General features: G+C 37.4%; 1 long non-coding RNA gene across 1 annotated transcript in view; it reads right to left on the bottom strand.

The window, feature by feature from the left end:
• LOC113664027 overlaps positions 1 to 22972 on the bottom strand; it is a 51684-nt gene that overhangs the window by 28282 nt on the left and 430 nt on the right. Inside the window, exon 2 of the long non-coding RNA XR_003445577.2 lies at positions 14895 to 14954. This is a non-coding gene — a long non-coding RNA (uncharacterized LOC113664027). The remainder of the gene's footprint in view (positions 1 to 14894; positions 14955 to 22972) is intronic.

Genomic DNA, 22972 nt, shown 5'->3' with positions numbered 1-22972 from the left:
ACCTGTTTGAAACTTGAAAGCCTTTTATGTCTGCCCCTGTCACACAGTTCCTCCAGAAGCACTGAGACGAATGAGAAACGGCGAGGGGAAAGAAGGGGGAAAGCATTTTTGTTCGTTTCCTTACTCTCATGCTGAGGGTTTTGTGTGTGTGCGCGCGTGCCTGTGTGTGTGTGTGTGAATGCTGAAGCCTCCTTTAAATGAATCGGGCTTTTAGCATGTGTGCTTAAAGCAGATAACGACTCGACATTATGAATTCAATCACTTTCTAGGCCAAGCAGTGGAGGTCATAGCCAATTACTCGGAGTAAGCACACACTCAGCTATACACACAAGCATGTAGTGTTGTGTGAATGAAAGGTGCTTTTGTAGTAGAAGAGCTGTTTCAAAGCATGTTCAGATTTTCAGTCTGGGATATTAAAAAAATAAAAAATAAAAAATCCATCCATATGTATGCATAGTATGTGTTGTATGTATGCTATGTACACAGAAATCTAACCCTAACCAATGCATCAGTAACTAATGGAAAGCCTTTGGTTTGTTAATGAGATTCTTTATTTATTATTTTCTTTATAAAAGCACTTTCCCTTGTGAGGATTAGCCAAATGTGTCCGCAAAGGAAAGACTGGCATGTATTCCTGTCTACAAGGACATATACTGTAAAAGCATGTAAGCATACACACACAGGCATACACTTCAATGCTGTTTTGCACACTCAATTCATTTTAATGCTGTTTTTACACACCTTTATTTAACTGCTTCCACGGTAGGTTTACATTCGTTTACAAGAACCCTCTTATTGTTTACATCCTCTTTTTTGCACAAATGATCGGCACTATTTTATTTTATGCCCTGTAGGGTTTTGTATTGTCTGTCTGCATGGTCTCTTGTGTGCATCGTTTGCATTCTATGCACTTTAAGTGTCTAGGACAACTGACTTCAGCTCTATGTTGTTTTATGTGGCACCACCGTCCTTTTTCTCTTGTCACTGTGTCGGATATATATGGTTGAAATCACAGTAAAAGCTTCTTGACTGGACACACACACACACACACACACACACACACACACACACACACACACACACAATTCCAGTATTCCAAATAGGTCTTAATGAGACAGCTCATGGCAGTGAAAGGGCTGATCTGAAACACAATGTGTCAATTTCCTCCTGCTTCCTTTATTCAGTTGGCATGCATAAATCCATTTACGAGGATTGAGGCGTACACTGTGGTGCAGTCCCGTTCTCCAGCGTTCAGTTGCTATGGAGTTAGTGGAACAAAAATGCGACCAATTTCCCATGAGACCATGCAGTCCGTTTGTGCAATTGTGGATTATTAAGAGGTGAAAGGACATGTCAGATCTGTCTCATCACATATGTGATCTGTCTGGACCTTTTTCTTGTAGCACACGCAGAACACACCACCAGGTTCCCTGCTGCCACTTCATGCTGGTTAGGTATCTTTAGCTGCCTTCATTATCATCATCTTCAGTAGTGGTGCAGTCACAATATGACAAGAGGCCCGTGACATTTCTCTCATGACCAGAGAGTGAGAAATGATCAGTGTGGGAGGAAGAGAGAACAGGAGAAGGAAGGAGGAAGAGGAAGGAACGAGAGAGAGAGAGAGAGAGAGAGAGAGAGAGTAGGTGGATACGGCTGAGCGCTATAGTGAGATATTGAATAATTAGCAAGAAGCCAAAGCATCAGACGCTCTCAGTCTTATTCTGTGATTTTTAATATAATCATTAACACCTTCACAATGGGTGAATTCTATGGCACAAGGACTACATTCAGCAATTACCGCCTCATCGGCGAAGTAAGCGCAGAACTAATAATCTCAGAGCAAGTCCTTCATTCCTTTTCTCGAGCTTGGCTTTTTTCTTACCACTTTTAAATCTTCCCGATTCGTCTCCTGCGTATTTTAGTCTCTGCACTGGTCTGATGCACTCTGGTCGAAATCACAGTGAAGTCATTTTATCAAGAGCCACAATCCTCAACCTGGTGTACTTTCATACACAAATCCTGTAAACATGCTCCAAATGCTTGGTCTGCTCTGCTCAGGTGGGTGAAAGTGGAGAAAATGTTTGTGTGTGTGTGTGTGTGTGTGTGTGTGTGTGTGTGTGTGTGTGTGTGTGTGTGTGTGTGTGTGTGTGTGTGAGGAAGAGTGAGTGAGTGAGTGAGTGATGGCTAATCACTCAAGCTATTGAGCCGGAGCATCTGGAGAGGAACGTTCTTCCAATTCCCTCCTACACACCACCTCTCTAGTCTGTCTCTAAAGTGCATCTCATCAACTCTTTTTCAGTGTTTCTTGTATGAAAATGCAAACATGAGCTGACGGACGTGCAAAATGATACGCCTTCGAAGAAAACAGACTCGGAGGAAAAAGGGAAAGAAAAGTCAAATAAAGGTCATGCAATGTAGTTTACATTAAGTTGCAGAGAAACTTCTATAGCTATCTGTTTTTATTGAATAACTTTATTAAAAAATGTGTCATTGTGGGAGATGGACAGGTCGGATGTCATACGGACACTGTATCACTCTCTAGAATAATAAAAAAGAAAACTGAAAATCATTTATCTACTACTTATACTAGCTACTACTTATAGCGCACCATGCTACTAGATGTAACCTATAAACACATTCTTCTTCTTCTTCTTCTTTTATGCACGGTCTAGGATTAGTCATTCATTATTTCATTCATTCATTCATTTTCTACCGCTTACTCGAACTACCTCGGGTCACAGGGAGCCTGTGCCGATCTCAGGCGTCATTGGGCATCGAGGCAGGATACACCCTGGACGGAGTGCCAACCCATCGCAGGGCACACACACACACTCTCATTCACTCACACACTACGGACAATTTTCCAGAGATGCCAATCAATGTACCATGCATGTCTTGGACCGGGGAGGAAACCGGAGTACCCGGAGGAAACCCTCGAGGCACGAGGAGAACATGCAAACTCCACACACACAAGGCGGAGGTGGGATTCGAACCCCGAGGCGAACGTGCTAACCACTAAGCCACCGTGCCCTCCGGTCTAGGATTAATGATCTAATATTTATTTTACTGCATTCTGTATACTGTAAATAACAGTGCATGTGACAAATATCAATAAATACAATGAATTTTGAAATGGAGTGTATTTTTAGAATCAAATAAAACAAGTGAAATGGTTTCATGGCAAAAGATTTAATTTTGCTATTTAAAAATTCATAATTTCAATGTAAATTAAAATAAAAATGTCACAACCTCGGTGTGTATGCTTTTAAAAAAATACCTAATTATATCAAAATTGTATTTTAATAATTGATAAATATCTGAAATCTTGATTGTGAGAGGTTTACAGTATGTTTGTCTTTTTTTTTGTAGTAGTGTAGTGTAGCCAAAACAGCAGTAGGAATTTAAAATGTATGAGTGTAAGTGTGTGTCTGAAAGCAAGAGAGATGTTTCTGTGTCCAGACAGTTGAAGCACAGGGACTATTGTGTGTGTAGCGAGTTGACAGGGCAGTGAGGGCTTTTCCCACTGCATTATCCCCACCGCACTTTAAACCAGTGTCCATGCTGTCAGGACAGTACAGCACATCTTCCCTCTCACCCTGTCTCAGCCACTCATGTTCTCTCTGCTTCTCCTTTCTCCCTTTCCTGCTCTTCTCACATGCATGTACATAACCGTAGTATCTTTTATTCATGCACCCTTTTCTCAACTTCTTGGTTATCGGCTTTATTCAATCGCTAAAGCACATGTATCTAGAATGCACAGTCCGACACACACTTCACCACATGGGAATGAGAAAGGTTACAGGGATACACACTTGGATCAGACACACACTCACACACACCCATTACCCTATTTATATAGAAGACAGTTTAATAAAAATGCATGTGAAGTGCAGCTCAGCTATGCAGGTCATCGGTCCATGACTGCTTTTCCATTTCATGGGCAAAGGAAGTGTTATAGAGCAGCACATCGAAAAGGTTTTAGCCTTTCTCAGATTTGCAAACTACTGAGCTTTCAGTCGATCAACATGCTGAAGAATCAAGTCTAAGATTTTCAACCAGTATAAGCTACCTTCGAAGCTGAAAGCGAATGATCCTGGTGTCCCTTTGATTCGGACACAAAACACCAGTGAGAAGTACATTTTATATATTGTATAAAACAGAACTTTTATATTTTCTCCAATACATAGAGTATACATATACTGCTGTCATGGCAACCCCATCATATGTAATACAAAAAGAATGTCTTTTATTTCACGGATCAACCACACACACACACACACACACACACACACACACACACACACACACGAGACACATCTCAGAAATGCAATCTTGATAAAATGTTTCCATTCTCCATAAAGTATGTGCTAACACACTAGTCTTCGAGCCACACGTTTTAGTTTGCTAATAACATTTCTCCCTTTTCTATTTCTTGTAAAAGCTCGACGAGTCTTTGACCTCTACAGCATTAGCAGTCCCACAGCATGACTCCATAACCAACAGTCTTTACCCAAAAAAAAAAAAACACAAATAAACGAGCAACAACAAATAAAGCATTTCTTCAGCAACTAACCCTGTTAACTAATGATCGACTCACGTACGCCCAAAGATCCATGCACAGAGCTGAACTAATGATCAAAAGCAGATGCCTCGGTAACGAGACCAGTCCTGTGGGAGATACTCCTGTTTTACTTCACAGTCTCTTTGCTGAGATTGCTGTTTACTCATGGATGAGCATATCAAGCTTGCTATACGTACCGCCTTTAAAAAAACATTTGGCAATAGATCAAACTTTTTTAATTTTTGATGACATGATAGAGAGAGTGAAGTGAGAGCCTGCGCTTTGAGGTGCCTTTAAAGGGGAATCCCACAGAGTGTTCACAAAATAATTAGCTTATCTTTCCTCCAGAAGTTAATATAGTGATATAGATCGTTTTGAGAAAAGAGAAAAAAAACCGAATCATGATAAGGAATTGCTCATGACACCAAGTGCATGACCCTGACTCTGAGGCATTTTAAGACTATAAAGGCAAGCTGGTATTACATGAAATAGTTGGTGTTGCTAGATGACATTTTATGATAAGGTCTTGACCCATGGTTTGGTATAAATGAGTGTTAGGTTTAGAAGCCTGGTCATTTCTGTGTTTTATTCCCAATGTGCAAAAAAATAATTTGTTCCTGTTTTGTGGTGTACATGTTCAGCATTAAATTTTTTTTTTTTTATCATGTCATACTCCAATTAAGCGTGCATAGGAAATTAGATGCTGGGGGTTTAAGAATTTGTAGTTTTTCACACAAATTTCTGCTTTTACATAGACAATATATATTTATAAATAAATATATATTAAAATGTTTTGGGTTTTTTTCTGTTTCTACCTTCAAAGTGATATCAATCCCATTTCTGCTCACTGAGATGCCATTAACATTAAAGGTGTTCAACCAATAAAATTCTGTGTAAGGTTATCCCAAAGAAAAAACATCTCACAATGAAAACACAACAATTTTATATCTCTATAACTCTTTACGATAAAATAATATGCTATTAATAAATTAAATAATAATTAATAAATAATAAAGTTTCATGTTGGCTTTGGAAGAAAGCCAGCTACCCAATAAACAGATGAAATTGGTCATCTAAGTGTTATTATATATACAATTATAATCTATAATAAAGTTATAAAGTTATAATAAAGTTGACTAAAGTTCACAATGAAACTTCTTTGAGACCGGTTTTAAGTGGTGAATTTCATTGAAGTTTTTTATTTAAGTTTATTGAAATGTTTATTGAGGCTGAAAATTTGATGTCGTTTGACAGATGCATTTAAAACTGTATAAATTGACTGTATAAGACTATAGAAAGGACATAATTTATATTCACACTCTGTTGATTATGGTAATTCACACTCTCTGGTGTTTATAATAATTTATATTCACACACTTTGGTGTCACCCAAATGAGGATGGGGTAACTTTTGGGTCTGGTTCCTCTCAAAGTTTTTTCCTCATACCATCTAAGGAAGTTTGCTCATTGGGGATAAATTCAATAGGGATCAATTTAAATAAATCTATATAAAAATGTTCTGTTCTGTAAAGCTGCTGAGACAACACTCATTGTTAAAAGTGCTATAAAAAATAAAACTGAATTTAAACTGAATGAAAAACTTTAAAACAAGTTATTTTAGAGTCTTGTATTGGTGGACAAAAAAGTATCAGGAATGCAAGTCCTCTATGTAGTTACTGTACCAGACTTTCAGCTAATCACCATTTAAGAAAGCTAACCTGTCATTTGCTAAATTATAGACAAGGCGCAAGAATCCATGACTATCTTAGTGCTCCGTGCAAGGTGTTTCATAAAAAAGGTATATTTTTTACAGATTTAATAACAGTTATATAAATTGTATAAGCCAGCTATCATGATGTTTAAATGTTAAACCGCAAATAAATCTGAGTCATTCAATTTCTCGAAGGACTTTTCGTCTTCAACGTACTCACATCGAGTTCATTAATTCACAGGTTACGCTAACATTCTGAAATATCTTTTTTGGTGTCTAAGATAGCAGTAAATGTTATCGTTGTCCCTCTTTGGAGTCGCTATTTTCATTTGCCAAGATTTCAGTAAATAAAATGATAAAAACACAATATGTAACATATTGACCACAACATTTTTGGGAATCTAACAGCTTTCATATACACTCCATTGTATGTCTCTAGTCTAGTGAATAGACTCAGGAGAAAAGCCATGCAGTTCATGGCATGGAATTACACAACAAAATTGATATTCAAATATCAATTTAAACTTGGCTCAAAAATATTTGAGTAAATTACAGACCAGATTTTCCTCTCAGCTATGCAATCGTGCCACTTCTCACAAAGCATGTTTATGCCTGACAGGATATCCTTGCCAAAAATGTCCACAGGTGCATAATGAGCTCACTGAACTAACTAAACATGAAATAAAAAAAATAAATAAATAAAAAAAAAAGCTTCTGATAGTTTATGTTTAGTTATCCCGATTAGTGTAGCTACCTTTCTACCCCCAGATTTGTAGAGCAGAAACACAGGATACGATGGCAACAGTGACCTCTTAATTGATTTGTAAGCATGTGGTTAATAGGTATATACCCTCTGTGGTACGCCATCAGTATTAACAGTAGGAACTTAATCTGCTAATCTGCTAGTGCAATTACGGTGCCACTGCTGTGATTATAATGATGTGGTCAAATGGGAGGTTGACAAACAGTCAAAAACCTTCTGACTTTTGCTAAAGATCTAAAGTCTTTTTTTGTCCAAAGCACAAACATGGCATTCAAAGTGAGAGAAATGATCACAATAGGATAAAGACTAAAGCTAGACTGAGTCATTCTTTTCCTGATAATTCAAATACTGAATTATAATTATAATTGCCTGTATTATTACAATTAATTAGCTTGCCAAACCTTAATGTTAATTTAAATTTTAGCTGAATTAGTGTTTGAACTCTGAGTCTATGTTTAAAATTCTGGTTTCGTACAAGACTTGATGTAAATAAATAAACTCCTATAAATATTCAGGGCTAAATTGACAGCGCATACACATGTCACTATTTGATATTGCTGATAATCTCTGCCTCTTTCATAAGTTAGATGTTTGATGATTAATAAAGGCATGTCAAAAAGAAATCGATTCCTGTCATTCAGCAAATGAGCAGCCACTGAGATTTTGGCTTACAAATAAGGCACCATTAAGCTGGAAATTGATTCTAGGCTTAAGTATTCACTGGGGAGGTTTCTTCCTCATCCCCAATGGAAACCAGCAAAGTACAGTCCCTTTAATAGGAACGCCTGTACCCTTGCTCATTTGGACTGTTATACAGTCATCATAATGTGGTATCGGAGGCATAAAGGCAGGAAGATACAGGTCAAGAGCTTCAGGTAATTTTAATATAAAGATCAGAATGAAGGAAAAAAAAAATGTAATCTCTGGGTCTTAAAACCCCCGTGAAACGGATGATGTTGCCAGATAGGCTGGTTCGATTATTTCAGAAATTGCCGATCTCTTGGGATTTCCACACACAACAGTTAGCTTTACACAGAATGGTGCAACAAACAAAAAGCAGAGCAGAGGGTCTGCAGGCTGAAGCACTTTGTTCTGTTTAGTATACAGTGAGATGCTTTTCTGCTTACCCTGCTAATAACCAGTGATAATATGAGCTGCTATGTCCTTTCTCAAAAATATCAAGCTATTTTCCTCTGAACTCTCTTATCAATAAGATGTTTTTGCCTTTAGAACTTTCAAACGTACATTGTTTTCTTAATTTTTTTTTTGCTTTTCGCATGCACTCTGTATAAACTCAAGAGATGTGTGAAAACTCCCAGGGGACTAAAACCAAACGGCTCATTTGAGACCAACAGTCAAGCGTGGATTAAAGTAACAGAAATCGCATTTTTCCCCCGGTTCTGATGTTTGCATTGTGCCGCTGCCACATGATTGGCTGATCAGCTTACTACATGAATGTGCAGGTGCTCCATATCAATTGGACAGTGACTGTATAATAATGCATTAAATATAACCTGTGAAGCAGAATCACATGGAATAACAATAGTTATTGTACAACAATATGCCTTCCACAGATGCTGGTTTTATTAAAGTAAGAAAAGGTTTACCACAAACACAAGTCACATTTCACCTTTGCCAAAATGAACGATTAAATAATGCTGGCAAAGCTACATAAGTATTCTTAATTTTTTTTATTTATTTTTTTTATTTTTCAGAGATATTTATTGTGCACGTATGCAAATGGAATAATAAATAAATAAATAAATAAATAAATAAATAAATAAATAAATAAATAAATAAATAAAATCAGGTCCTGGTGACAGTTCGGCAATAATCTTGAGACAAAAGGAATCAATCAAAAGGATCAATCAATAAATCAAACGTGTGTTCACATTTAACCTTTCGAAGAAGAAAAAAGAACTAGTAACAGATTACAAGTGCTGCCTACTCCTATTCTGCGGTACAAAATATTTAAAAAAGCTAAATGTCTTGCATCATTGCAATATGCCTAATTTTTTTTCCCTCATGAGATTAATTACTTTTGCAAAATCCCTAAACTTAGAGTAATTGAAGTACCATTAAGCCAGAGCGTGTCTAAGATGCTCTATTCAAAGCACCATAAATTTATGACTATTATATTAAAGTTCCAAGCCTCTGTGTGTATTCATGGGTGATAAATTATTTTCATTATTATATAAATTATTTTCATTATTATTAGGAAATGTTAGCTATAGTGTTTTTATTCACGAAAAAATACATTTAAATGAAAAAAACCTGAAGCATAGCAATCATATTGTTAGGTGAGTGTTTGTTTAGTGTAGTTTATTTGATTTAATTGTTCAAAATGGAGTAAAAATGGTGTAGTGTATCTGATAAGAGACAGAACAACTCTTAAATGGTAAGTCAGCTAATTCTAGCTAGCTACTCCTGACTAACTACTGACTCTTCCTTCCTGTTTAACGTTTATTGATTTTATCCAAAGTGTTTATTGTTTATTGAGAAGCTTTTATCCAAAGTGGCTTATAAATGTGAAAATACAAGAAAGCGATATACTAGTAGAGCTACCATACAATCCTTTTAGATGAGTACAAGAGGGGAAAAAGTGCTCAGAGTCGAGGTGTTCAGTAAGTGTAAGTGCCATTTTATTTATTTATTTTTTTTTTCTAGTGAAGAAGTGTCTTTTTTTCTGGGAAACTGCAATTTTTTTTAAAACCTGCAGCTTGCAGTTAGACTAGCAAATATCAGCTCATCTGGAACACTAACAGGCCATGTGCTTGTGAAATGCTTTTTAGCTGTTTGTGACTCATATAGATCAGTATGGCGAGCCGCTCAGGCATACATCTTAAGAAGACGACATTTTCAAAAAATCATTAGCCTTGCAATCGCATCAAAAACAAACACAAGCTCAAAACCAGATATTCATAAAAACAGACTCATGTATGAAACAGATGTAATCAAACAGATGTATGATTAAATATTATTTATGAGTGTGACTGAGTCCAGGTTTGTGTTATTTAGAGATCAGCTTATCTTGAACAAGGAAGTCAATGTATATTCTGGGGAGAACAGTATGGATTGATAAATCCATCTTACTGACTAAACTATTAACAAACTGGTTAATATTAAATGATGATTTTTTTTTACTAGAATTAATGCCTTATTGTAAGGCTATCGTTTTTGCATTTGGATTGATGCTCTTAACGTCATAGTCTATCTGTCCAACCTGCCAGTGGAGAATCTTTAACCAAGGTAAAAATGGATTTTCCTGTGTCTGAATGCCAACATTAAGAACTGAATTTATTTGTAATGTAACTCTCCACAATAGTGGTTAATGGTTCATAAGTAGATTTAACAGTGTCTTATTATTAGTTGCTGTCAGATCAAACAAAGATCCACAATACTTTTCACACAGAAACCCAACAGCAACTTAATGAAATATTGAATCTTTTTATACTGATCAAAAATGTCTTATCAAAGGGTTGATTAAACTCTTCCAATTAAAATAAAAAAAAAGATTATACTCTTCCATTATATATTTACAACTTCCAAACTAGCCGTTCATTTAAAAACCTGACCTTGACCTAGCTAATTAACTCTCAATGTTTTTTCAGTTTTTCATGTGCAGCGGGCAAAACCTTACTGTGTCTTTTGATTCCTGGATATTTTTGGTGCTCTTGGAGACAACGGGACTGGGAGGGCATTTAAATACATTTTATTTATACTTGACTTGTCTGTTTTAAAATCTTGGTGCCTCGATTTTCCTGCTATTGCATAAAAAACTCCAGTTAGTCCAAATTGCAGCTGCCAAAGCAGTTACCAGAAGATTGTGGCTTATTTTATCCACCCTAAACTGTCTCCAAGTAAAATTGCTACTAATGACCTATAAATCACTGTATGGTCTTATCCCACAGTACCTTAACTTTTGACATATTATAATCCACCATATGAGTCACTGCTTTGTTCAAAAGGCAAAAGAGACTTCTTTATCATTACCTAGGATAATAATAAAAAATACTGCAGGGGGCAGAGCATTTTCCTTCAATGCCTCCAGCTTCAACGTTTCTTGTTAATATAGGACTCAGACTTAAGCCTATGCTGAAAGCCTACTTGTATAATAAGGCATTTTTAAAGAGGTTCTCTATTACAGAGGGGTGCAGGACTGGGGACTCATAGGCTGAGAGAAGTGTGATGTTTTGTCATTATAACTGGAAGTCAAACGTATGTATCTAAATTTAAACTGAACAAAATTTTAAACGCTTTTGTTTTTGCCCCCATTTTTCATGAGTTGGTCATTTTCTATGTACACAAAAGGCCTATTTCTCTCAAATATTGTTCACAAATCTGTCTAAATCTGTGTGAGCACTATTCCAAAAAACCAGTCAGTATCTGGTGTGACCACCAATTGCCTCACGCAGTACAACACATCTCCTTCGCATAGAGTTGATCAGGTTGTTGATTGTGGCCTGTGGAATGTTTTTCCACTCCTATTCAATGGCTGTGCAAAGTTGCTGGATATAGGCAGAAACTGGAACACGCTGTTGTATACGCCGATCCAGAGCATCCTAAACATGCTCAGTGGGTGACATGTCCGGTGAGTATGCATTATCATGTTGCAACATGAGGTGATGGCCATGGATGAATGGCACAACAATGGGACTCAGGATCTCATCACGGTATCTCTGTGCATTCAAAATGCCATCAATAAAATGCACCTGTGTTTGTTGTCCATAACATACGCCTGTTTATACTATACCCATGGGCCACTCGATCCCCAACATTGACATCAGAAAACGGCTCACCCAAATGACGCCATACACGCTGTCTGCCATCTGCCCTATACAGTAGAAACTGGGATTCATCCCTGAAGAACACCTCTCCAAAGTGCTAGACGCCATAGAATGTGAGCATTTGCCCACTCAAGTCAGTTACGACAACGAACTGCAGTCAGGTCGAGACCCCGACGAGGATGACGAGCACGCAGATGATCTTCCCTGCAAACCAAATGATGCAGCAGCTGTCCGGGGGGCTGATCACAGACGATCTTGGAGGTGAAGTTCCTGGGCTGGTGTGGCTACACGTGGTCTGCAATTGTGAGGCCAGTTGGATGTACTGCCAAATTCTCTGAAACGCCTTTGGAGACAGCTTATGGTAGAGAAATGAACATTCAAATCAATTTCAACAGCTCTGGTGGACATTCCTGCAGTCAGCATGCCAATTGCACACTGCATCAAAACCTGTGACATCTGTGCCATTGTGCTGTGTGACAAAAACTGCACATTTTAGTGTGGCTTTTTATTAAGGCCAGCCTAAGGCACACCTGTGCAATAATCATGCTGTCTAATCAGCATCTTGATATGCCACACCTGTGAGGTGTATGGATTATCTCGGCAAAGGGAGAACTGCTCACTAACACAGATTTATACAGATTTGTGAGCAATATTGAGAGAAATAGGCCTTTTGTGTACATAGAAAAAGTCTTAGATATTTGAGTTCAGCTCATGAAAAATGGGGGCAAAAACAAAAGTGTTGCGTTTATATTTTTGTTCAGTAAACGTAAAACTATAAAGAATTCAGTAAGTACACTGATGCTTATATACGTTGAGCAAAAGCTCTTGATTACAAAATTGCACTCGGATATATGCAGTTATAGAAAATAAATTATTCATAATCACACAAATGAGGATGGGTTCACTTTTGAGTTTGGGTTTTCTTAAGGTTTCCTCTTTGTATCAACTCGAGGAGTTTTTCCTTGCTACTCTCGCCTCTGGCTTGCTCATTAGAGATAAACATAAATGAACATTTTTAACTTTTTAATTTTAATTAAAATTCTTCATTCCTTAAAGCTGATTCGCGACAATGTCCATTGTTAAAAGCAAAAAAAAAAGATGAATAGAATTCACTTGAAAAAGAAAAAGAAATATAGAAAATAAAATCTAGCTAAGGTTTTACTATTCAGTGAAGGGCCACTATGATAGCCAGAGGAAGATCCTGTTGTTTGGATGTTTTATATATTCATACTGTTCAAGCAGTAGTTTTCTTTTACACTTTACCACATAAGATAGAAGACATTATTTAAAGAATCACATCTTTTTTCTTTTTTTTTTGGTGCTGATAAAGGATTTCATTGAGAATATTTCTTATAGAAAGTAAAATATCCTTTTACTGTATTATATTTGTTCAGTTAAATGAATGGATGGATAGATGCAAACCTATTTATAGAGGTCTATTACCTGGAGGAGAGTTGATTGTGTTATAAAAGCAGTATTTTCTGCCAGCTTTGAAAAACACTGGCAATAAGCAGTCCGGGAGCCGAAAGAGCCAATTTCATTGACTCACTAAAAGGAGATGGAATTTCCATCACTAGTTTGTACATTATTTAGGTAAAATAACACACTGATAAAACAGGTCAATAAAAATAGCTTAGAAATATAGTAATACAAGTATGTGTGTGTGTGTGTGTGTGTGTGTATGTGTGTGTATGTGTGTGTGTGTGTATTTGTGTATATCTCCACTCTGCATACACTGCAGAGAAACCCAGATCCGACATGATGCAATGATTTGTACCCCTGAGAAAGTCACGATGGTCTGACAAGCAGAAATCATTATGGATTGTATTTCAAGGATTTATACTCCATACTTAACTTTGACAGCATGAAATACAATATTTCTGATTGGTGGCTGGCTGGAAGCCCTGATTTGAAACTTGTAAAGTTTTTCTTTGACGTCTCGTCAAAATTTTATTGCAACACGCCCTATAGCTGGGTTACACCATCGAACTTTTGTTCTACAACTGTCTGACTGGACTAACAACACACAACAACACACAAGCAGAGAATCTCAGTGAGTCTGCCTGAAAAATCCATCCTCATCTGAACTAACGCTACTCTTACTAAATAATAGATAATTTTCTTTTGCGAGATTGGCCTAACAGAATGCTTGTGTATGTAAACACTTCTACAATCCTCTATTTGTCCATTAAATATTCCTAATTACAACTGAGTTTCCTTTATGTTACGTTATTATATCCCAGCCTGGCAGCGCTGCTGTAACATTTATTACTTTTGTCACAAGAGAGCAATTTTCCCAGCGCAGACCTATCTGTGTATGCACATGTGTGCAGAATTGAGCATTAGCATGGTGCAGCTAAAGGTCGGCTTATCAGTGCTCGTTCTGCGCTAATTTCAGCTTCCTGCGGCTTTATTCCTCTCCACTGGCTAAGTAAATACTAATGCTAATTCACTGAGTGATGCTGATGGAGCTTTGTCTGTGTGTTGGCCACTCGGTTTAATTAGCCTCTCAACAGGTTTGTTGTGTGTAGGCTAATAATATGCTAAGCTGCTCTCTTAAAAAAGTTCTTTTCAGTTAGTGGCTTCACCAAGAAAACTTCTTTAATTAGCTTTGCTGGAATTAATCAGTACTTTTTTCTCCACTAGCATGAAAACACAAGTGTCTACACAACTAATGTCAGTACATTGAAAATTGAGTTTTCAGTTGTTTTTTTTTAAGCTTAGTGATGCGTATCAAGCGGTATCTAAAACAGAGAAGGACACGCGCACATACACGTGCACTCTTTCTCTCAGAACTTAATACAGTGTACACGTTTATCAATTCTTTATCACAAGAATAGCTGGTAATGAGCCTTAGTTCTTAGTTTGAGCCTTAGTTCTGTCTTTAAATTTTCATCATAATTTTGAAAAGTCTACAATTCATTTGGCATGTGAGAGGCACATTACATGTAGCAGCCCCTCATTCTTAAGTGTTTAGTCTGTGCTGTGCTAGTTTCCTGATAAATAAATAAAACCTACTGTCCTGCATGTTGAAAGTGTGAGTGTGGATTAAAAGAGTGGTTTCTAGGCTTACCTGATCTACTGCAAATCCAGTTTGAATTTGGAGATACGGTATCACAGTTCACTAGCCTGACTAAAAGAGAGAGAGAAAAAAAGATCTGTTACAGCATAAAAAATGTTCATATGCAAAATCATATACTTTTTTTTTTTTTTTACATAAATTGTGTATTCTTCAAATTATAATCATACATCCAGTCATGTAGGTCAATTACTGTCTAAATCAATGCACAACACACAGAGAGAGAGAGAGAGAGAGAGAGAGAGAGAGAGAGAGAGAGAGAGAGAGAGAGAGAGAGAGAGAGAGAGAGAGAGAGAGAGAGAGAGAGAGAGTTATATAGAGAAACAATTAGGTCTTATTTGTTCGAAGCAGAAAAGGTCAGTGATGTTATTTTTAATAAGAACAAATTACAAACACCACAAGCAGGAATAAAACACACTGATTATCATTGAAGTACATCTTCTCTACCCCTTATGTACATTAGTTTCACATAAATCTAATGGTTTTTAGTGCAAATTATTAAAAGCTTTGTCATTTAAAGCCACAAATCCGTAACCTGTATTTGATTCCCCATTTAGTCCACATTCACATGTGTTCTTAAAGGCCCCAGTATTCCTGCAAAGGGTCGATAACAGTCCCCGTCACAGGTGTTGCTAATTAAATGCTTTACTAATTTGTGCCAGATTTTGTCACCGAAGGAATCCCCTCATCTGTCCAACTCTTCCTTCAAAACCAGTTCTTACAAAGACTTGCATGCCAGTCCATTTAACCAATCGGTGTGCTTTCATTTCAACAAACATTCCAGTACACACTAACTTCAATAGACACACACTAAATTTATCTAAAAACGTGAGACCATGTGTCTTGTCTTCATTGTTTAATGTACTGTGGGGCAGTGTGCTCTGGGCCTTTAATTGAAGGATTGAGGTTCAAACCCCAGCACTGCCAAGCTGCCACTGGTGGGGACTTCAGCAAGACCCTTAACCCTCCCTGCTCCTGGTGTTCTGTAACATGGTTGACCCTCTGCTCTGACCTCAACCTCCAAAGTTGGGATATCTGAAGAAATACGGTATATGTCTAATGTATATGTGTGAACAATAAATACTTCTAAGGCTTCAACCTCTCTCTAATTTTTGCATAAGTGAAACAAACTGCACAGTAATACCTTAAATGTCTACATGTCTGCATTCATTGATCAAATCATGCAGCATATAGTTACTTAGCAAAATGTTTGAATAGTCATAAAACTTGTGGGTACGGCTCATGGCTGGTAAAAAAAAAAAAAATCACAAGAAATGCATATCGAAACCATCCAAAGCCCAAAATGTTGGATCTTGCAGTATTTGCAATACATCATTCCCTAAAGCCTTCTTCCATATTTGTCTACCAAATGATTCGGAATCCAGTGGGTTATTTACAAGTATGTAAAACCACAGTTACAAACAGTATGCATTCTATTTCTCTTCAAACTTTAAAGGTCTTTAAAATGACCTGCTTAGCAGATTCCATGTCACAATGACCTACTAACACAACTAAGAACTAATTGGAAAGATATTTGGATGGTGATTTTTTTTTCCTGAATTATTTTAAATGTCAAGACCCAATAGTCAAGGGCAGGAAAGCCTACATTTCCATCAGTTGAAGAGAAGACAGAAACTGCTTGCTGGAAATTTCCAATCCATCCAATCTCAGATGGATGTTGGATTTTAAAGTGATTCTGCAATAATATAAAGTTAAATGTACATAAATGGAAAAAAAAAAAAAACACTGGATTATCACTATAATTCTTTCACAGATTGATTGTCTAACATCCACAAGGACAGGATTTTCTCTGTTGGTCTGCATATTAACAGTGTATATCATCATCACCAGTAACATCATGTGTAGCTTTTGATGTGACACAATCTTGCATTTTGAAAATAGTATATGCTGATGTTAAACTGCAGCACTCCCATAAATAATATATAAAGAATGGCAAGTCTGGTAATATAATATCACTAGACATAGTGATTTAAAAGCTGCCACTATATCCAATGATGTTTACTCTGATTTTTACAAGTCTGCCTTCATGGAATGTTGCCAGGTTAGTGGATTGATTGATTTACTGGCTAATAAGAGATGAGCTTGCACAGAAAACCTGTGTTGGGCAGAATACAAAGTCAACTGAGAGTCATTTGACAACCAACACATGCAAAGTAAGCTTTTAATAAGCAGTTGTCACACTCTTAATGCTGAAGTGGTCATTAACAAAAAGCCAGAATTCAGACACCCTTTTCAGAACAGCACTGTGCATAAAGGGGTCTTAAGGGACTCCAGCATAAGGGGGAGATCACACCCTGGGCTCTTAGAGAATTGTGGCAGATGGAAGTATCATGAATGTTTAAAACAGTCTGTAATAAGTTTGTCAGCCCTTAGAGATATGCAATCCACAGTGTTGTGAAGGACTACACTACCTGACTCAGATGGGAACATGCTGCTGTCTCTCTGCAAAATAGCTCCCACCGAAGGGCATTCAAGTGCTATGTAATAATTGCATTTATGAGTGTTTCCTCATTTTGCAATTGAACATTGAAATGCCTTCTAGAAAAAGGAGCAGGTCATCACAAAGTAATAAGCATATCTCTGTAGCCTACAGGAAGCAGTACATTTAGGCCTCTGACCTCAGGTTCATCAGTGACCCAGTCTGTGGCTGCATAATTAACACACTTAACTGTGTCTGTTGTCTTCTATTCAGTGGATACAATAAATAAAAAAAAACAACACACACACAAAACTATACATTTTTGTGATGCAAAAAAAAGATACCATCTCGAAACCATTTCTACCTTTGTGAAAATGCTTCCTATGAATTAAAGTAAAAAATAATAAGAATCATTATGAGGGGAAACATGAAAAAAAAAGGTCTGATGCAGTCGGAACCCAAAAATTGTTTTCACTGTCTAGAATCCCATCGGCATCTGGAAATGTCAGCTGCAAGTATACAGCCAGGGTGAACCTGCTAACAATCCACTGTGTTAGAAAAAGCATGTGATGCTAAGCATGGGCACAGTGCAGTAGGCAGGTTAACAGTGCTACAGTGCTCTCCATATAATTCTTACATTAAAGCACAGTGAAATTCCCTGTGGCTGCTGCTGAGTAGAACTGGTTGCTCTGAGCTTCTCATTAGCCTCCGGTCCAATCCAAGTCATCGCTCTCTTGAGGATAGCTGTCCCATACTGTTTGGAGCCTGCCAACAGTACACAAGAGCTGGTAAATCAGATTCCCTTCCAGTAGCAGCTTAAGACGACACTGATTGAGGTTCAACTGTCGGTTCAGCGTCAACTGGGCGATATCTCCCTGATGTAGCTACACAAAGCATGAGACTATGATCCTTTCATTTGGGCTTAGAATCAAGATTGTTTTTCTGAAATGGCCAATGACAAGGGCGCAGACACATCGCTAGTGTTCATCTCTGACCTTCAAAAGGGCTGAGACATTGGTTACAGGATTATGAATTGTGTATCAAGATGCTTCTCTGTCGTGGCACCTGGGAGGTAGAACAAACTTCTTCTAGATGTCAGAATCACTGTGTAAAGTCCAGACTCTTCTTGAAACACTTAAACTAGCAATAAACATATAAAATAAAGTCTGTGCATTTCTTGCTGTATTACCTCTCCTGGAGAATTTTAGACTGATGGTATTCTTAGTCTGTGCCCTAGTGAACCAGTATTTATCCAGTATTATCAGTATTCATTGATAAAGAATTCAAAAAGCCCTACCGTAAGCTACTTTTGATAAGGTTGCCTGCCAAATGCCACTATTGTAAATGTAAATCTACATGTAGCATGGCTGGTAATTACTCAGTACAGAAGCTGTGTGAATAGTGGAATCTAGTTAATTATGTGGTTAACCATGAAGAGCATGGGTTATTCTGGAAAAATTCACTGCAGTAGAATCTTGTCAGAGGCCCAATGAACATTCATCAATAGGATGAGATGTTTAATTTGAGAGCGAAAATTGCTGTGGAACTAATTGAATCACGGGGAAAACAGAACATTTCAAATTTCCCAAAGATTAAATTTTTTTTAAAAAAAAAGGAAAGTAGCTTGACTGGACTTGAATTGAATATGCTGCCAGTGATCTAATTGACTAATGGAGTAGGCTAGCTAAGAGTGGTTTAGCCTTGACTCAGTATTTATCGACACTGGATAAATAGAGGGCAACCTGTTACTATCTGAATGCACCTCTTAATGGAACCCACTAACTTTATCAGCTCAGCAATGTGAGCATGGTATAATTAGGGGAAACCCACTCAAGCGTGTTAGAGGTGGATATCACAGGTGATGTGATAAAAGGAGCTTAGCCCTGCCCTTGGCGATGAACTGAATGTCACACAAATTCATGAGACATTTCCTATTTAACACTAAAAGTGAAGGGAGCCTATGGGCAACTTTGAAGCTGAGCTTCCCTGTAGCTCCAACAATATTCACAAGCTGTTGCTCAGCTCTAAAATATCAACAAAATTAAAGTAACTAAATAAAAATACAAGAAAAGAGTGAGAAGAATAAAGGGACAGATATTCGTTCAGGATGGTAATTTATAGCTAAATACCAAGTCTTGTGGTCGCCATGTAACTTTGTGGTAAAGGTCTTGTAGAAACAAGAAGGTGACCAAGTGTTGAAACATGGCCCCTGGTACTGTTTAGGGTTACAATTAGGATGTGGTAGTTTAGTGGTTATGGTGTTGGTACAGTACACTGCTGGGCCCCTGAGCAATGCCATCAACTGCTCAGTTGTATAAAATGTAAGTTGCTTTGGATAATAGCATTTGTCAAATTGAATTGTATTTTAACATTCATACTCCGGGAAAAAAAAGCGATTCTCAAAGGTTCTTTAAATTGTTGATAGTTTTAGCCTTTAGATGTGTAGGATGGATGTGTATGCTTTTGGACAGAGCTTTTTCAGAGCTCTGTGAACACACAAAAAAAAAAGATACTGGTCAGCTAAATCCAGAGAAGATCAAGCCTGAAATCTGCTTAAATGAAATACCTCTGATTCCCAGTGCACGTTCTACTTTCCCCTCCTTATATTATGCAGCATTTTCAAGTAACACCATTGTTCAGCACATTTCAAAGAAAAATATGCCTTTGATGATTCTGGGCATTTTAAATTTAAACAGAGCTTCGTGTTGCACTACGCTGAGAGGCTCAACTGCTCTAAATATGAACAACTCCACGACGAAACCACGTCTGGCCTTGTTTTCCTGAGGCCTGAATGGAGAATGGAAGAGCTGTGCATGTTTCAGGACAGCAGGCTGCGTCACAAAGGTCAACTCCATCTCATTAGAAGAACAGCTTTGTGCTGTGGGGCAGTGGATGAACTTTAAAAATGCTGTTTTATTAATGAGCTACATACTGTCCCACTGGAGAGGCTTTTATCTTTAACCAAGCTGATTAAAGAAGGAGTGATGGGACTTGGGAAAGGGGGGCAAGGAATATTACATGGACACACACTCTGCAGGACAGAAATCTAATCTGAATACCTTGCATCCTTTTTTTTTTTTTTTTGTTACTTCTTGTTTTTTTGAGACTTCGTTCCTTAATGTCTGGGGGGGAAAATCTGTATCTTCTCATCTAATTTGAATCATAACCCAATTATCTTTTAAACTTCTTCTTAACTCAAATAGGCTTTTAATTAAATCCAATCTATTTGTTTTACTGATATTAGTTGTTGAATATTAGGGAATATTAGTATAAATAACAGATGAGTGACATTAGCTTTTAAATGATATTAGGTAAATAAAATCTGTTCCTTTTTAAATTCTACCGTAACTGAAAAGTAAGATTCTTAAAACTAAATGTCATTTAAACATTAAAATCACCTTTTGGAAATAGGTTGGCTTGACCTCAAAGTGTAGATTTTTATATATCTTTTACTGCAATGGCTCCCTTCACTCCAGGGATTGTGAAAATATCAAATTGAAACTTATTCACAGGGTTTTTTTGTGCATGTGTGATGGGGAGAGAGAGAGAGAGAGAGAGAGCGTGAGAGCGAGAGAGAGAGAGAGAGAGAGAGAGACAGAGAGAGAGAGAGAGAGCGAGCGAGCGAGAGCGAGAGCGCGAGAGAGAGAGATGGTAGCAGAATGGAGGTGGATCCAGGATTAAGCACAGATGGCTGCTGGGTCAGAGACGATGCAGGCCAGATGGTCAGGTGGATAAAATAAGAGCACGCACGCACACGCACACACACACACACACACACACACACACACACACACACACACACACACGCGCACATACTCATGCACATACTCTCACACACAACACATACATCATAATTCTGCTGTTGCCTGCTAACATTTGGAAATGATCAATATAAAGCATTAAACAGTGTAATAGAATAAGCAGTGAGGCTCTTTGATGTTAGACCCTACTCCAGAACGGTCTTTCATTTTTTATGGATTATTTTCATGTGGAATGTGCAGATGCTTTCTTTTAGTTCTGTCTTTCTACAGAGAGAACTAAGCAATTCTACTGCATTAGGTTCTTGGTTATGAAACACTCCTGTATCTTTTTCAGTATGTTTAGAGTACAAGGTGAACCAATATCCAGGTGTAAATTCTCTTGCAGATAGGAACACGTTTTCTTTTAGGATTATCCTGTACTTGGGTCCACCATTTACCTTGCCATCAAACCAGACCAGTTTCTGTGCCCCTGTTAAGGCAAAGATTTCTTATTGTGATGCTCCCACCACCATGCTTCACCGTAGGAAAGGTATTCTCAAGGGTTGCCATCAAACAGCACTTTACAGCAGCTCGAAACAACAAGGAGCATGAACAAGACCAAGAACGTGACTTTAGTTCATTTTCCATTACTGTTGTATGATGTCGTTTTGGCCATTGTAGTATTTTATAATTAGGCTCTTATATAAATATGCATGTACATATGCGCTCTCTCTCTCTCTCTCTCTCTCTCTCTCTCAGTTGTGTTCTAAAATGTGTTGAGGTAACAGAATGAAGCTTGTTTTATTAATCAATCAATACTTATACTACAATACTACAATCAATGGATACTTTGATTAATTGCTTTACTATTGTTTTTTAAATCTTATATATATATATATATATATATATATATATATATATATATATATATATATATATATATATATATATATATATATATATATATATATATAAAATGCATTTTTTTGTACTAACATTAAGATGTAGTACCCTGAATGTTGTACAAATATTTTATGCTTTTTTGCTTACATTCTCTTGATGGATGGAAAACCTCTTTTTAGCCGTTATGTTCTAAAATGTGTTGAGGTAACAGGATGAAGCTTCATTATGCTTGGTAAGAAAATATACAAAGTTCTTTTAAACTAAATTACATTTGGTATTCAGAATTCATTCATTCATTCATTCATTCATTTTCTACCGCTTATCCGAACTTCTCGGGTGACGGGGAGCCTGTGCCTATCTCAGGCGTCATCGGGCATCGAGGCAGGATACACCCTGGACGGAGTGCCAACCCATCACAGGGCACACTCACACTCTCATTCACTCACACACTACGGACAATTTACCAGAGATGCCAATCAACCTACCATGCATGTCTTTGGACCGGGGAGGAAACCGGAGTACACGGAGGAAACCCCCGAGGCACGGGGAGAACATGCAAACTCCACACACACAAGGCGGAGGCGGGATGGTATTCAGAATTTTCTTGTAAAAATAATCTTTTATAAAGAGTTCCTTAATGGTTGGACCTTTTGCTCTCACTTAAGTTAATTTGATTTTAAGTACAAAAATGTGTTTTTTTAATATCTTCTTCTTTTATATTTGCTTGACACGAATGAACATGATCAGAAGGCTGGTGTCTGTGAGCATGGGAGTGCTGTTGGATGCTTTGAGTTGGAGTTCATGGCAGCCATGTTTGTTGAATCTGTGACGTTACTCCACATGACACCGAAGCATTAGTTACTTCCTTGTGTATGTTAATTGGTTAAAGTTGGTATAGCATCACTTTAACTGGTTTCTTACTTAAATTCATGCAGCTTGCTTACAGAATTGTTATGCTCTTTTTTTATTCTCATAACTTTAATGCAACA

The sequence above is a fragment of the Tachysurus fulvidraco genome, chromosome 16 (assembly GCF_022655615.1).
Source record: "Tachysurus fulvidraco isolate hzauxx_2018 chromosome 16, HZAU_PFXX_2.0, whole genome shotgun sequence".
Classification (NCBI taxonomy): domain Eukaryota; kingdom Metazoa; phylum Chordata; class Actinopteri; order Siluriformes; family Bagridae; genus Tachysurus; species Tachysurus fulvidraco.
This window is presented reverse-complemented; position numbering and strand designations above follow the sequence as displayed.